This window comes from Antedon bifida, chromosome 6 (genome assembly GCF_963402885.1).
Source record: "Antedon bifida chromosome 6, ecAntBifi1.1, whole genome shotgun sequence".
In the NCBI taxonomy this organism is placed as follows: Eukaryota; Metazoa; Echinodermata; class Crinoidea; order Comatulida; family Antedonidae; genus Antedon; species Antedon bifida.
This window is the reverse complement of record NC_136231.1, coordinates 15,169,481-15,181,520: the sequence shown is the minus strand read 5'-3', so window position 1 is coordinate 15,181,520 and position 12,040 is coordinate 15,169,481.

The following is a 12,040-nucleotide window of genomic DNA, read 5'->3' as shown; positions in this document are numbered from 1 at the left end:
GCGTCCATTTTAAAAGAGGGATGTATATTTTACTCTGTACATTGTATCCTTTTAAAAAATCAAATTTTAGTTGAAAAAGGAAATATTGATATAATAGTATGTATGGCATACGATAGTAAAATTAAAATGCAATATGGGAAATACTATAGTTTACTATTTAAAATAGTTATTGACAATGTTATATGCCTACATTGTGATATAAATAGGCTAATATTGATGTAGGCCTAAATGGAATGATCTTGATATGTTTGCATAGTCATGATTTACTTAAACTCCTTTAAGTACAAGTGACAATCGTACTTTCTTTACTTAACTTATTGTTTACAAACATGGTACACACTAACCTGTGACATGAGTGAAATAAATATCGCTACGTTATTAACTTAGCCAACAATTACATTTGTTAGTCTTATTTTCAAACAATTTTAGACGTTTCTTCAAATTGGGTGTGTATGCATATTCAAACAGCTTCTCAAATCTGTTCAACTAACATTTTGCTGCAATATTCTAAGTCCGATCTTCTCCCATTGTAAATACTGCATATACTATTAGGAATAATGCCCTTTTATAATATGCAAGTCGGTGATTACCATAACACCTGACCATATTTTCAGTAGTATTTTGTGCAGTTTAAAGCTCAGGTACAGGCATGAATTTAAATATAATATCTTGTTAATTGTACATAAATCAAATATTTGTAACAGAAATCAAGACGAAAAACATGAATTTCCCTTAATATGGCCAAATACAAAATTTGGCAAATTTCTGCAATAAAAACCAAGAAGACATTTTTCAGTAGTTAGGTAGTTTAACCTAATGTAATAACATGTCTGGTGACTCCCTAGAAGGTGAAAAAATATGGTGTATATACGGTGGATAATTTTTGCTACAGCATGAAAATAAAAATCTAAAGTTGAATAAAAATACCAGAAATGTAAAATTGAAGTTATATTACCTATATTTAGTCATCTGATAACATTTTTTTACCACAACGTTTATTTTTCATAGCTTTTTAGTCGCGTGGACGCGACTCTATAGTTCACTATAGTAGAAGATAAGGTACTTCAGACAAAATTACGTAATATCCGCCAGGTGTTTTTATAACAATGGTTAACAATGGGGGTAGTATAAGACAATACAATATATCATTTCACTAGAATTGTTATATAGATGGAAGTGAGACAATATAGTTTTTGTAAGATTTGAATTAGTCATAGAGTCAATAAAGATGCACCTGGTTAATTAAAACTAGTTAATTGAGGTTTTTGCTTGATGTATGCCGACATAATCCAAAGACATAAGTTATTTGATCCGGATATTATAACAATGACTAAAACAAAAAGATAAGAATGACCGAAGTTAAATAATAAGTATGTCTTGATTGAACTATACCGACAGGTAATTAACCATCTTCCGGAGCTTCGCAATGAATGATTGGTGTAACGTGAAGCAAGATGTTAAGTTTCACTATTTTTCAAAAAATACAACAATAATAATAATAATAATAATAAGCTCAATGGAGCTTCGCAATGAATGATTGGTGTAACGTGAAGCAAGATGTTAAGTTTCACTATTTTTCAAAAAATACAACAATAATAATAATAATAATAATAATAATAATAATATGCTTTATTTAATCACGGATACTTAACTCAACTAAAAGTTGTTTTTCAGTAAGACCGTGCTCAAAGGAAAACACCAATAATAATAAATGTAAAAAGCAGATATCAAATCAAATAATAAAACAATTACAGAAGCAAAAAACAAAAGCAGATAATAAAACAATTACAATGAAATAAAATGAAACAAGGATATGACAATGACAATTGGCTGAAAAAAATTTAGTAAATGCCGAATGTAATCTTTTGGAAAACGGAACGGATTGATGATCTTGAATTGAACAATTTTGGAAATGGGAGTACCCACTTACGCTACAGCCTGACAGACTTAGCATATTCAACCAAAAACCAACAACTAGTTACTATGGGTTCCGTGATTGAACTTACTATGGACTGTGTGGGGAAGCTACTTAATGAAACAAAAGATACACGGCGCTTCGACACAATGTTCCGACAGGAAATACAACAATGACAATTGGCTGAAACAAATTCAGTAAATGCCGAATGTAATCCTTTGAATGTATATAACTCTCGAATATTTTGTCATCTTTACCTCATTCTACAACGCTACAGCCTGACAGACTTAGCATATTCAACCAAAAACCAACAACTAGTTACTATGGGTTCCGTGATTGAAATAATTGATCTTACTATGGACTCTGATGTCGAAGAAGATGTTATATAATATAAGCAGTGATTCAGAATTTGAAGACAAAGACATACTAGCTATGACTGGTGCCTATTTTACAGCAAAGGAGGAGGAAGAGATGAGGGAAGAGATGGGGGATATGACGTGTTTAATGGCGATTCAACCCCCACCTCCAATGAACGTTGATGTCAATAATGTATCTAATACTGAAGAAGACGAACATTATAGATCGAGAATAATTTCTGAAGAGGAGAGGATTGTATACGACGACACGTCATCGGTAGTTGACTACCACCTATTTCTGGCAAGAAAAGCCGATGTAGAAGATGAGGTAGAAGATGGGGTGTTTGCGGAAGAGTACCTGAACCCTGTGCTGGAGGCGGAGATTAAGAAAGAAACTACCGAACTTGAGTACAAAGAGATAATGAGAACAATTGAGAAGGTTTTCATAGAAGAATTTATATTCATTCTGAAGGACATGGTTTGAACGTTATAACTTTCACGGCTCAAGATATGAACAACTCCTAACATTTTTTCGACCAATTCTGGCATTGAAACTTGTGGACAATAGCGCTACCCATTTTGAATGGGCGCTAAACTACTTTCATTTACGTTGTATAAATGTTGATGCGTTTGCTAAAGCCATAAAGTTGATTACAAATGATTCAGAACTTTTTAATAAGATTCTTTACCAATTGTAATTTGTACAAATTTAAAATAATATCTTAACACTTTTTTTAATTAATGTTACATTATATTTTTATATTTCTTATTTCTTTTCGGTAAATTTATTATTATTATGGTTGTAAATTATATTGAAATAGAATATGTGTTAAAATAAAGGTTGTGTTTTTTCTTTTAAAAGCAACAACAACGAAAATGAATTTGATCTTTGCGTGTTATTTAAGTATTTTATTTATTTTTTTAATTTTCATTTGGGTGAATGAGGGTAATGAGTATGGATGAGTACTTAAGAAAAGTATATTATTACGATCCTAAGCATCCTGATAGTTTTGGTGGTGTGGACCGACTTTATCAAAATGTAAAATACGATTTAAATATTACCAAGAGGCAAGTTCAAGACTGACTGAGCAAGCAAGATACATATACATTACACAAATCCATTCAACGTAAATTCAAACGAAACCGGGTACTTGTAAGTGTTATTGATGAACAATGGGGAATGGATTTGGAAAAATAACGTGTATAAAATTTGATTCAGACAAACTGTTTGACTTTAAATTTCCAAAAATCAAAGGAAGTCAATTTTGAAATAGTTGGTAGCATGGTACAAGGAATCGGACTGGAAAAAATAACAACAACTAATCCTAACAAAATAACCCGTAAACCAAAATCTCACTCTCTACCATTCAAAAACAACATTTTTGATGTAGCGATTTTTTCAAGCGGTATTGTCATGAACGTATTGAAAAGAAAATAGTTTTATTGTCAATGATTTGTCAAGTGTTTTATTTTAATTTCAATTACTGTTGTATTGTATTTAGTTTTACCCGTTCATGTTGGCATGATCAATATTTGCTCAAACTCCATTTTATCGTTATGTTTGTAGTATTTTAGAGCTTCCCGATCATCGTAATAATGATATAACTAGAATTCGTAACCGTGTGTTAGATTCCACGCGTATTATATACATATTGTCTTACTTTAATTCCTTCTCTCGTTATTCACCCGATGTAGTTTGATCAAACAATTGTACCTGAGCCTGAAAGGTTAGTTGTTATGGTACAAGGAATCGGCCCGGAAAATAATTTGTTTTCTTTTCTGTTAAATTATTATTATGTTTGTGAATTGTGTATTGCAATAGATTTGTTTAATGAAATTAAATTAATTAGGCCTATGTTTTGACTTAATTTACTGTCAGTGTAAATTTGTAAAAGTAGTTTTCCTACTTTAATTCACGGTAAATTTATTTATCGACTTAATTTAATTTGTTTTCTTTTCTGTTGTTGTTAAATGTAATTGCAAACACACATAATAAATGATTGTGATTATAAATATTCTGTTTACTTCTTTTAATTTTAAACAGTACAATAGATCTGTAATGCAAAGTTATATTTTATATATAATAAGTATTATTACAAAAATAAACATACAAAATGTATAAAGCATAGATTAATTAAATTTAAATACAATTTCTTTATTTCAAAATGAATTTCATTTTCTACGTGTTTTCAATTTTAAATCTTTTAAGAAAGACACAATAGGTACTGCTAAAAAAATAAAACGCACACAAAAGAAAACAAATTTGAGACGCACGATATGTAACGACGGTTTCAATAAAAAGGCATATTATAAATGTAATTTTTACCAAATTTATAAAGTAAAGTGTTATTATTGAGAAATATACATTTTAGATAAATGATAACACATCTAAAATTAATTAGAGAGATCAATACAATATGGTGTTCATAATAATGTTTTTGATGACTAGAGGAAACATCTGAAGACATTCAACAAAAAACAAGCGTTAACACCATACCAGTCACTAAGAATGCTACTACTCTGAAAAAAAAACATCTCCCTTCAAGCACAGAAACAAATTCTGAACGAAAATAAAAAATAAAAATAATTAGTAAACGAAACACGCGCATTATAAATAAAATGAATAATTTAAGAATATTTGTTAAAATACCCACGAACAAAACAAAAAAAAAAAGAAACATACTAACCGATTTATCGTCATTACGAAGTTCAAATAACGAAAACTTTTCCTTGAAAAATCCACAAGAGACACGTTTTACATTTTCTAACTGCATTTCAGTGTCACATTGTTTCGCAACACATGTACATAAAACGAGTCCTGTCACAAATCTGCCGACATTTATTTTTTTATCGCTCATCATTTGTTCTAATACATAATACAGCGCTTCCGAAGAAATATCTTTACACAATTCTAACACATTAAAATTGTTTTCCAACTCTTTACAAGCACGAATAGTACTCTGGATGATGGGTGAATCCAAAACAATTAACCCCGTCAATTTATATTCAATGTATACTAAAACTACTTCCTCTAAATCAACCATAACGCTCGACAAAACAAATGATAATGGATGTAATTACCAAGAAAGTTACAACTTAAAACATTTATTTTTGTTTTTAAAAAGAAGTTGTAACATAGAAACTAATTTTGTCAGGAAATGTGTTTTTATTATTTATGTGATTTATTTGTGTTTAGAAAGTTACAACATTAACATTTAATTTTGTCAAAAAAAATGTGAATATACGGAGCCGAATGTAATTTTTAATCCTTAGTATAGTGAGAGATTTTATATAAGAAAAAAAAAAAGAAAAAAAGAGCGAACGGAAACTAATGATTGCAGATTAGCCATATAGAAATGGATTGAAATTGGAAATCCACATGATCAAAGAAAAGAAACCATCGTTCCGACAAAAGCTAATGACAATTACAAAGGATGACACAGTTTGAATATAGTAATTACCGTAAAACATAATTAAATGTTGTCAAGATAGTTGTCAAAAATAAATAAAATATATTATACTGAATTTACTTTGTACATTAGGGTTGTTGTTCATTTATGATTGTGAAAAATATACATACGAATAAAACAGCTATATATATATATATAAAAAAAAATAATGATTCAGTGTTATAATTTTATTTACCTGTCATTATGTTAAATAAAACATATTCTAAATTAAATTTATATCATGTTAGATATATTTTCAAGAACATTTGTTACATAAAAATAAATTTGTAAAGAAATTTGTTACATAAGATAAATTTGTTAAGAAGTTTGTTTCATAAAAATATTTGTGTAGATAAATTTGTTACATGAAAATAAATTTTTCAAAATATTTGTTACATAAAAATAAATTTGTAAAGAAATTCGTTACATAAATTTATTTTTTACAAGAAGTTTGTAACAGAAAATTATTTTGCTAAGAATTAGTTGCATCAATTGATTTTATCAACCGTATGTAACATAAAGAATTATTTTGTTGAAAAAAATATTTTGTCATTCAGTCCATTTGTTCAATAGGCCTAGTTCGTTTAAGTTTTTAAGAATTATTTGTGTAATATTCTTGTGTATAAGAGAATTTATTTTTAACCTTTGTAATTATTTTGTAAATATCATTTATGCAATATTTTTGTGTGTAAATATTTGAATTTATTTATACTTTTTTGTATGGAAATAATTATACTAATATTAAATATCATTATTTGTTTATAAATTTATTTGTGATTATAGATTTATTCTTTATAAGTATGTCGATTAATTTCAGAATCAAAAACTTGTTACATAAGAAAAAAAAAAAAAAAAAAAAAAAAAAAAAAAATGGTCATGAAATTCGTTAAATAAAAAATAATTTATCAAGAATCTTTTTACATAAATTTTATTTTATCATTAAATTTGTTACATAAAAATAATTTGTCAAGAATCTTTTTGCATAAAATTTATTTTGTCATTAAGTTTGTTACATAAAAAAAAAAAAATTGTTTCATGAATCTTGTTACATTTTTTAAATTTTTGTTTTCAACTACTTATATGAAAATTCAAGTTAAGAACGCAGTATAATGACAATGACTGGGCGTTTAGTAACACCTTTCACCGCGGTGATTAGCGGACAGACTTCCTCCGGTAACTCGGTATTTGTTAACATTGTCACAGGTGTTTCATGGTTGGAAGATAAATTAAATAATAGAAAGCGATGGGATAATATTAGACGGGGTTTTAATTTACAAAAAGAAGCGGCTGAAAGTCTTTTATCGAGGGCTGGAGTAGATGATGGTCCTTGTGGGATAACCCAGCTTAAGCGTTTTCAGGAAGCGTTACCAAATTATCAAATTATTGTTTCATTCCGTTTTTCCAAAAGATTGCATTGTAATTACGGGAACTGTTTTAACCAATCGTAATTGTCATTCTGGTAACTTTTTTTGGTCCGTGATTCTAGAAACTTAAAAATGAGTACTAATAGATAAGTTCAACGTTCAAGTGATCATCTTACTTAAAAATATATAAATAAAAATAATTATAACTTAAACTAATAACTAACTACTGAACTAATTTACTTGAATTTAAAATCCTAAGAATAAGTAAAAAAAAAAAAAAAAAAAATTAACATCTAACGACAGAATTCATTTTTTTAAAAACATGCACAGGTGTTTTCAGTTGTAAATTTGTTTAATTATGAACAGAGAAAAATAAATTTATTTATATCACCGCGATAACCACTTCTGTATTTATTTTATTTTATTGTCGCGGTGATATAAATAAATTTATTTTTCTCTGTTCATAATTAAACAAATTTACAACTGAAAACACCTGTGCATGTTTTTAAAAAAATGAATTCTGTCGTTAGATGTTAATTTTTTTTTTTTTTTTGTTACTTATTCTTAGGATTTTAAATTCAAGTAAATTAGTTCAGTAGTTAGTTATTAGTTTAAGTTATAATTATTTTTATTTATATATTTTTAAGTAAGATGATCACTTGAACGTTGAACTTATCTATTAGTACTCATTTTTAAGTTTCTAGAATCACGGACCAAAAAAAGTTACCAGAATGACAATTACGATTGGTTAAAACAGTTCCCGTAATTACAATGCAATCTTTTGGAAAAACGGAATGAAACAATAATTTGATAATTTGGTAACGCTTCCTGAAAACGCTTAAGCTGGGTTATCCCACAAGGACCATCATCTACTCCAGCCCTCGATAAAAGACTTTCAGCCGCTTCTTTTTGTAAATTAAAACCCCGTCTAATATTATCCCATCGCTTTCTATTATTTAATTTATCTTCCAACCATGAAACACCTGTGACAATGTTAACAAATACCGAGTTACCGGAGGAAGTCTGTCCGCTAATCACCGCGGTGAAAGGTGTTACTAAACGCCCAGTCATTGTCATTATACTGCGTTCTTAACTTGAATTTTCATATAAGTAGTTGAAAACAAAAATTTAAAAAATGTAACAAGATTCATGAAACAATTTTTTTTTTTTTTATGTAACAAACTTAATGACAAAATAAATTTTATGCAAAAAGATTCTTGACAAATTATTTTTATGTAACAAATTTAATGATAAAATAAAATTTATGTAAAAAGATTCTTGATAAATTATTTTTTATTTAACGAATTTCATGACCATTTTTTTTTTTTTTTTTTTTTTTTTTTTTTTTCTTATGTAACAAGTTTTTGATTCTGAAATTAATCGACATACTTATAAAGAATAAATCTATAATCACAAATAAATTTATAAACAAATAATGATATTTAATATTAGTATAATTATTTCCATACAAAAAAGTATAAATAAATTCAAATATTTACACACAAAAATATTGCATAAATGATATTTACAAAATAATTACAAAGGTTAAAAATAAATTCTCTTATACACAAGAATATTACACAAATAATTCTTAAAAACTTAAACGAACTAGGCCTATTGAACAAATGGACTGAATGACAAAATATTTTTTTCAACAAAATAATTCTTTATGTTACATACGGTTGATAAAATCAATTGATGCAACTAATTCTTAGCAAAATAATTTTCTGTTACAAACTTCTTGTAAAAAATAAATTTATGTAACGAATTTCTTTACAAATTTATTTTTATGTAACAAATATTTTGAAAAATTTATTTTCATGTAACAAATTTATCTACACAAATATTTTTATGAAACAAACTTCTTAACAAATTTATCTTATGTAACAAATTTCTTTACAAATTTATTTTTATGTAACAAATGTTCTTGAAAATATATCTAACATGATATAAATTTAATTTAGAATATGTTTTATTTAACATAATGACAGGTAAATAAAATTATAACACTGAATCATTATTTTTTTTTTATATATATATATATAGCTGTTTTATTCGTATGTATATTTTTCACAATCATAAATGAACAACAACCCTAATGTACAAAGTAAATTCAGTATAATATATTTTATTTATTTTTGACAACTATCTTGACAACATTTAATTATGTTTTACGGTAATTACTATATTCAAACTGTGTCATCCTTTGTAATTGTCATTAGCTTTTGTCGGAACGATGGTTTCTTTTCTTTGATCATGTGGATTTCCAATTTCAATCCATTTCTATATGGCTAATCTGCAATCATTAGTTTCCGTTCGCTCTTTTTTTCTTTTTTTTTTTCTTATATAAAATCTCTCACTATACTAAGGATTAAAAATTACATTCGGCTCCGTATATTCACATTTTTTTTGACAAAATTAAATGTTAATGTTGTAACTTTCTAAACACAAATAAATCACATAAATAATAAAAACACATTTCCTGACAAAATTAGTTTCTATGTTACAACTTCTTTTTAAAAACAAAAATAAATGTTTTAAGTTGTAACTTTCTTGGTAATTACATCCATTATCATTTGTTTTGTCGAGCGTTATGGTTGATTTAGAGGAAGTAGTTTTAGTATACATTGAATATAAATTGACGGGGTTAATTGTTTTGGATTCACCCATCATCCAGAGTACTATTCGTGCTTGTAAAGAGTTGGAAAACAATTTTAATGTGTTAGAATTGTGTAAAGATATTTCTTCGGAAGCGCTGTATTATGTATTAGAACAAATGATGAGCGATAAAAAAATAAATGTCGGCAGATTTGTGACAGGACTCGTTTTATGTACATGTGTTGCGAAACAATGTGACACTGAAATGCAGTTAGAAAATGTAAAACGTGTCTCTTGTGGATTTTTCAAGGAAAAGTTTTCGTTATTTGAACTTCGTAATGACGATAAATCGGTTAGTATGTTTCTTTTTTTTTTTGTTTTGTTCGTGGGTATTTTAACAAATATTCTTAAATTATTCATTTTATTTATAATGCGCGTGTTTCGTTTACTAATTATTTTTATTTTTTATTTTCGTTCAGAATTTGTTTCTGTGCTTGAAGGGAGATGTTTTTTTTTCAGAGTAGTAGCATTCTTAGTGACTGGTATGGTGTTAACGCTTGTTTTTTGTTGAATGTCTTCAGATGTTTCCTCTAGTCATCAAAAACATTATTATGAACACCATATTGTATTGATCTCTCTAATTAATTTTAGATGTGTTATCATTTATCTAAAATGTATATTTCTCAATAATAACACTTTACTTTATAAATTTGGTAAAAATTACATTTATAATATGCCTTTTTATTGAAACCGTCGTTACATATCGTGCGTCTCAAATTTGTTTTCTTTTGTGTGCGTTTTATTTTTTTAGCAGTACCTATTGTGTCTTTCTTAAAAGATTTAAAATTGAAAACACGTAGAAAATGAAATTCATTTTGAAATAAAGAAATTGTATTTAAATTTAATTAATCTATGCTTTATACATTTTGTATGTTTATTTTTGTAATAATACTTATTATATATAAAATATAACTTTGCATTACAGATCTATTGTACTGTTTAAAATTAAAAGAAGTAAACAGAATATTTATAATCACAATCATTTATTATGTGTGTTTGCAATTACATTTAACAACAACAGAAAAGAAAACAAATTAAATTAAGTCGATAAATAAATTTACCGTGAATTAAAGTAGGAAAACTACTTTTACAAATTTACACTGACAGTAAATTAAGTCAAAACATAGGCCTAATTAATTTAATTTCATTAAACAAATCTATTGCAATACACAATTCACAAACATAATAATAATTTAACAGAAAAGAAAACAAATTATTTTCCGGGCCGATTCCTTGTACCATAACAACTAACCTTTCAGGCTCAGGTACAATTGTTTGATCAAACTACATCGGGTGAATAACGAGAGAAGGAATTAAAGTAAGACAATATGTATATAATACGCGTGGAATCTAACACACGGTTACGAATTCTAGTTATATCATTATTACGATGATCGGGAAGCTCTAAAATACTACAAACATAACGATAAAATGGAGTTTGAGCAAATATTGATCATGCCAACATGAACGGGTAAAACTAAATACAATACAACAGTAATTGAAATTAAAATAAAACACTTGACAAATCATTGACAATAAAACTATTTTCTTTTCAATACGTTCATGACAATACCGCTTGAAAAAATCGCTACATCAAAAATGTTGTTTTTGAATGGTAGAGAGTGAGATTTTGGTTTACGGGTTATTTTGTTAGGATTAGTTGTTGTTATTTTTTCCAGTCCGATTCCTTGTACCATGCTACCAACTATTTCAAAATTGACTTCCTTTGATTTTTGGAAATTTAAAGTCAAACAGTTTGTCTGAATCAAATTTTATACACGTTATTTTTCCAAATCCATTCCCCATTGTTCATCAATAACACTTACAAGTACCCGGTTTCGTTTGAATTTACGTTGAATGGATTTGTGTAATGTATATGTATCTTGCTTGCTCAGTCAGTCTTGAACTTGCCTCTTGGTAATATTTAAATCGTATTTTACATTTTGATAAAGTCGGTCCACACCACCAAAACTATCAGGATGCTTAGGATCGTAATAATATACTTTTCTTAAGTACTCATCCATACTCATTACCCTCATTCACCCAAATGAAAATTAAAAAAATAAATAAAATACTTAAATAACACGCAAAGATCAAATTCATTTTCGTTGTTGTTGCTTTTAAAAGAAAAAACACAACCTTTATTTTAACACATATTCTATTTCAATATAATTTACAACCATAATAATAATAAATTTACCGAAAAGAAATAAGAAATATAAAAATATAATGTAACATTAATTAAAAAAAGTGTTAAGATATTATTTTAAATTTGTACAAATTACAATTGGTAAAGAA